A 6,235-nucleotide genomic window follows, 5' to 3' on the forward strand; every position below is an offset into this window, starting at 1 on the left:
GCTATCCAGCCCTGGTAGCAGCACTGCCTGCCCTGGAGGTCTGCCTGCCTGCCCTGGAGGTCAGCCTGTTAGCCCTGGAGGTCTGCCTGCCTGCCCTGGAGGTCTGTCTGCCTGCCTGTTAGCCCTGGAGGTCTGCCTGCCTGCCCTGGCAGCAGCACTGCCTGCCCTGGAGGTCTGCCTGCCTGCCCTGGCAGCAGCACTGCCTGCCCTGGAGGTCAGCCTGCCAGCCCTGGAGGTCTGCCTGTTAGCCCTGGAGGTCTGCTATCCAGCCCTGGAGGTCTGCCTGCCTGCCCTGGAGGTCAGCCTGTTAGCCCTGGAGGTCTGCCTGCCTGCCCTGGAGGTCTGTCTGCCTGCCTGTTAGCCCTGGAGGTCTGCCTGCCTGCCCTGGCAGCAGCACTGCCTGCCCTGGAGGTCTGCCTGCCTGCCCTGGCAGCAGCACTGCCTGCCCTGGAGGTCAGCCTGCCAGCCCTGGAGGTCTGCCTGTTAGCCCTGGAGGTCTGCTATCCAGCCCTGGAGGTCTGCCTGCCTGCCCTGGAGGTCTGCCTGCCTGCCCTGGAGGTCTGCTATCCAGCCCTGGAGGTCTGCCTGCCTGCCTGTTAGCCCTGGAGGTCTGCCTGCCTGCCCTGGCAGCAGCACTGCCTGCCCTGGAGGTCTGCCTGCCTGCCCTGGCAGCAGCACTGCCTGCCCTGGAGGTCAGCCTGCCAGCCCTGGAGGTCTGCCTGTTAGCCCTGGAGGTCTGCTATCCAGCCCTGGAGGTCTGCCTGCCTGCCCTGGAGGTCAGCCTGCCAGCCCTGGAGGTCTGCCTGTTAGCCCTGGAGGTCTGCTATCCAGCCCTGGAGGTCTGCCTGCCTGCCCTGGAGGTCTGCCTGCCTGCCCTGGAGGTCTGCTATCCAGCCCTGGAGGTCTGCCTGCCTGCCTGTTAGCCCTGGAGGTCTGCCTGCCTGCCCTGGCAGCAGCACTGCCTGCCCTGGAGGTCTGCCTGCCTGCCCTGGCAGCAGCACTGCCTGCCCTGGAGGTCAGCCTGCCAGCCCTGGAGGTCTGCCTGTTAGCCCTGGAGGTCTGCCTGCCTGCCTGCCTGCCTGCCCTGGAGGTCAGCCTGCCAGCCCTGGAGGTCTGCCTGCCTGCCTGCCTGCCCTGGAGGTCAGCCTGCCAGCCCTGGCAGCAGCACGGCCTACCTGCCTGCCTGCCCTGGAGGTCTGCCTGCCTGCCTGCCCTGGAGGTCAGCCTTCCAGCCCTGGCAGCAGCACGGCCTACCTGCCTGCCAGCCTGCCCTCCCCAGCCACACAGCCCTGCCTGCCTGCCTGCCAGCCCTGGAGGTCTCCCTGCCAGCCCTGGAGGTCTGCCTGCCTGCCTGCCTGCCTGCCTGCCTGCCCTGGAGGTCTGCCATCCTGCCTTCCAGCCCTGGAGGTCAGCCTGCCAGCCCTGGAGGTCAGCCTGTTAGCCCTGGAGGTCTGCCTGCCTGCCTGCCTGCCTGCCCTGGAGGTCAGCCTGCCAGCCCTGGAGGTCTGCCTGCCTGCCTGCCTGCCCTGGAGGTCAGCCTGCCAGCCCTGGCAGCAGCACGGCCTACCTGCCTGCCTGCCCTGGAGGTCTGCCTGCCTGCCTGCCCTGGAGGTCAGCCTTCCAGCCCTGGCAGCAGCACGGCCTACCTGCCTGCCAGCCTGCCCTCCCCAGCCACACAGCCCTGCCTGCCTGCCTGCCAGCCCTGGAGGTCTCCCTGCCAGCCCTGGAGGTCTGCCTGCCTGCCTGCCTGCCTGCCTGCCTGCCCTGGAGGTCTGCCATCCTGCCTTCCAGCCCTGGAGGTCAGCCTGCCAGCCCTGGAGGTCAGCCTGTTAGCCCTGGAGGTCTGCCTGCCTGCCTGCCTGCCTGCCCTGGAGGTCAGCCTGCCAGCCCTGGAGGTCTGCCTGCCTGCCTGCCTGCCCTGGAGGTCAGCCTGCCAGCCCTGGCAGCAGCACGGCCTACCTGCCTGCCTGCCCTGGAGGTCTGCCTGCCTGCCTGCCCTGGAGGTCAGCCTTCCAGCCCTGGCAGCAGCACGGCCTACCTGCCTGCCAGCCTGCCCTCCCCAGCCACACAGCCCTGCCTGCCTGCCTGCCAGCCCTGGAGGTCTCCCTGCCAGCCCTGGAGGTCTGCCTGCCTGCCTGCCTGCCTGCCTGCCTGCCCTGGAGGTCTGCCATCCTGCCTTCCAGCCCTGGAGGTCAGCCTGCCAGCCCTGGAGGTCAGCCTGTTAGCCCTGGAGGTCTGCCTGCCTGCCTGCCTGCCTGCCCTGGAGGTCAGCCTGCCAGCCCTGGAGGTCTGCCTGCCTGCCTGCCTGCCCTGGAGGTCAGCCTGCCAGCCCTGGCAGCAGCACGGCCTACCTGCCTGCCTGCCCTGGAGGTCTGCCTGCCTGCCTGCCCTGGAGGTCAGCCTTCCAGCCCTGGCAGCAGCACGGCCTACCTGCCTGCCAGCCTGCCCTCCCCAGCCACACAGCCCTGCCTGCCTGCCTGCCAGCCCTGGAGGTCTCCCTGCCAGCCCTGGAGGTCTGCCTGCCTGCCTGCCTGCCTGCCTGCCTGCCCTGGAGGTCTGCCATCCTGCCTTCCAGCCCTGGAGGTCAGCCTGCCAGCCCTGGAGGTCAGCCTGTTAGCCCTGGAGGTCTGCCTGCCTGCCTGCCTGCCTGCCCTGGAGGTCAGCCTGCCAGCCCTGGAGGTCTGCCTGCCTGCCTGCCTGCCCTGGAGGTCAGCCTGCCAGCCCTGGCAGCAGCACGGCCTACCTGCCTGCCTGCCCTGGAGGTCTGCCTGCCTGCCTGCCCTGGAGGTCAGCCTTCCAGCCCTGGCAGCAGCACGGCCTACCTGCCTGCCAGCCTGCCCTCCCCAGCCACACAGCCCTGCCTGCCTGCCTGCCAGCCCTGGAGGTCTCCCTGCCAGCCCTGGAGGTCTGCCTGCCTGCCTGCCTGCCCTGGAGGTCTGCCATCCTGCCTTCCAGCCCTGGAGGTCAGCCTGCCAGCCCTGGAGGTCAGCCTGTTAGCCCTGGAGGTCTGCCTGCCTGCCTGCCTGCCTGCCCTGGAGGTCTGCCTGCCTGCCTGCCCCGGAGGTCAGCCCCAGGCAGCCGGGTGGCCTGCCTGCTGCTGCTAGGCCGCTGCCCCGAGCCGCCGACCCCATCGACAGGAACACGAGAGAGTTTACAAGCGAGAGGAGGCCACATATTCGACACCTTTCGTGCTCGTTTTAGTCTCCAGTCTGTTTTGACGTGTGTTATTCTGAATCTGCTGCTTTAACTCAAGGGATTCTGTCGTGATTGATGCCTTGTACTTCGCTGTATGTTTGCACTGGTGTTGTAAGTCGCCCTCTGTAAGATCATCATTTATTATCTGCCAAGAAATAAAGATCATCATAATGTTCCCCAACTTTCAGCTTCTGGGGAGTTTGTTCCAGAGTGTGACGACTCTCTCTCTATCACCATCTCTCTCTCTATCTCCATCTCTCTATCACCATCTCTCTCTCTATCTCTCTATCACCATCTCTCTCTCTATCTCCATCTCTCTCTATCTCCATCTCTCTCTATCTCCATCTCTCTATCTCCACCTCTCTCTCCCTCTCCACCTCTCTCTCTCTATCTCTCCCTCTCTCTATCTCTCCCTCTCTCTCACTGTGTGTGTGTGTGTGTGTGTGTGTGTACAGCAGTGTCCCTAGACGAGAGAGAGATCCCTAGACGGGGAAATTACTTTCAAACTGCAGTACCGAAATGTGTCCGTTAGATGGCAGCATGCACCAAGGAATGAAGGAAAGTGCAAAACAAAATGAAAAGGCACATCGCCTGGGCGAAAAATAATCGTAACAAATCAACGGGGGCATTTCTCGGAAAACTAACACCGGGGCAGTGCTCAGGGGGGTCCCACCTCGTGGCCACCCGGTTTGGGGGGCGATCGGGGCCGGTTCCGAAAATCGCTAAATCTCCCATAGCCAGCCCACGCTCCATCCGATAGAGCAATGCCGGGCGGCCGGCCGGCAACTACGGATCATAACAAATCAACGGGGGCATTTCTCGGAAAACTAACACCGGGGCAGTGCTCAGGGGGGTCCCACCTCGTGGCCACCCGGTTTGGGGGGCGATCGGGGCCGGTTCCGAAAATCGCTAAATCTCCCATAGCCAGCCCACGCTCCATCCGATAGAGCACTGCCGGGCGGCCGGCCGGCAACTACGGATCATAACAAATCAACGGGGGCATTTCTCGGAAAACTAACACCGGGGCAGTGCTCAGGGGGGTCCCACCTCGTGGCCACCCGGTTTGGGGGGCGATCGGGGCCGGTTCCGAAAATCGCTAAATCTCCCATAGCCAGCCCACGCTCCATCCGATAGAGCACTGCCGGGCGGCCGGCCGGCAACTACGGATCATAACAAATCAACGGGGGCATTTCTCGGAAAACTAACACCGGGGCAGTGCTCAGGGGGGTCCCACCTCGTGGCCACCCGGTTTGGGGGGCCATCGGGGCCGGCTGAAGAATCGCCCATACTCTGCCATAGGCAGCCCACGGTCCATCCGATCAGAGCAATGCCGGGCGGCCGGCAACCTATGGATCATAACACATCAACGGAGGCATGATAAGAGCATCTTTTATTATCTGCCAAGAAATATAGACCATCACAATGTTCCCCAACTTTCAGCTTCTACCACATCGCTGGGGAGTTTATTCCACTGTGTGACTACTCTCTCTCTCTCTGTGTGTGTGTGTGTGTGTGTGTGTGTGTGTGTGTGTGTGTGTGTGTGTGTGTGTGTGTGTACAGCAGTGTCTCCGGTTTTCCTTTTGGAATGCCTTGAAGCCGGGGGGGCTTTGCACTCATGAGAACATAGGGTGTCCTTGCCCTCCTTTCGCAGCCCAGGGCATTGAGAGATCCCTAGACGGGGAAATTACTTTCAAACTGCAGTACCGAAATGTGTCCGTTAGATGGTAGCATGCACCAAGGAATGAAGGAAAGTGCAAAACAAAATGAAAAGGCACATCGCCTGGGCGAAAAATAATCATAACAAATCAACGGGGGCATTTCTCGGAAAACTAACACCGGGGCAGTGCTCAGGGGGGTCCCACCTCGTGGCCACCCGGTTTGGGGGGCGATCGGGGCCGGTTCCGAAAATCGCTAAATCTCCCATAGCCAGCCCACGCTCCATCCGATAGAGCAATGCCGGGCGGCCGGCCGGCAACTACGGATCATAACAAATCAACGGGGGCATTTCTCGGAAAACTAACACCGGGGCAGTGCTCAGGGGGGTCCCACCTCGTGGCCACCCGGTTTGGGGGGCGATCGGGGCCGGTTCCGAAAATCGCTAAATCTCCCATAGCCAGCCCACGCTCCATCCGATAGAGCACTGCCGGGCGGCCGGCCGGCAACTACGGATCATAACAAATCAACGGGGGCATTTCTCGGAAAACTAACACCGGGGCAGTGCTCAGGGGGGTCCCACCTCGTGGCCACCCGGTTTGGGGGGCGATCGGGGCCGGTTCCGAAAATCGCTAAATCTCCCATAGCCAGCCCACGCTCCATCCGATAGAGCACTGCCGGGCGGCCGGCCGGCAACTACGGATCATAACAAATCAACGGGGGCATTTCTCGGAAAACTAACACCGGGGCAGTGCTCAGGGGGGTCCCACCTCGTGGCCACCCGGTTTGGGGGGCGATCGGGGCCGGTTCCGAAAATCGCTAAATCTCCCATAGCCAGCCCACGCTCCATCCGATAGAGCAATGCCGGGCGGCCGGCCGGCAACTACGGATCATAACAAATCAACGGGGGCATTTCTCGGAAAACTAACACCGGGGCAGTGCTCAGGGGGGTCCCACCTCGTGGCCACCCGGTTTGGGGGGCGATCGGGGCCGGTTCCGAAAATCGCTAAATCTCCCATAGCCAGCACACGCTCCATCCGATAGAGCAATGCCGGGCGGCCGGCCGGCAACTACGGATCATAAGAAATCAACGGGGGCATTTCTCGGAAAACTAACACCGGGGCAGTGCTCAGGGGGGTCCCACCTCGTGGCCACCCGGTTTGGGGGGCGATCGGGGCCGGTTCCGAAAATCGCTAAATCTCCCATAGCCAGCCCACGCTCCATCCGATAGAGCAATGCCGGGCGGCCGGCCGGCAACTACGGATCATAACAAATCAACGGGGGCATTTCTCCGAAAACTAACACCGGGGCTGTGCTCAGGGGGCTCCCAGCTATCAGCCACCCTACCCTGGGACCGATGGGAGCACTTTAAAATTTTCGAGTCAGG

This window comes from Amia ocellicauda, unplaced genomic scaffold, assembly GCF_036373705.1.
Source record: "Amia ocellicauda isolate fAmiCal2 unplaced genomic scaffold, fAmiCal2.hap1 HAP1_SCAFFOLD_210, whole genome shotgun sequence".
NCBI lineage: Eukaryota > Metazoa > Chordata > Actinopteri > Amiiformes > Amiidae > Amia > Amia ocellicauda.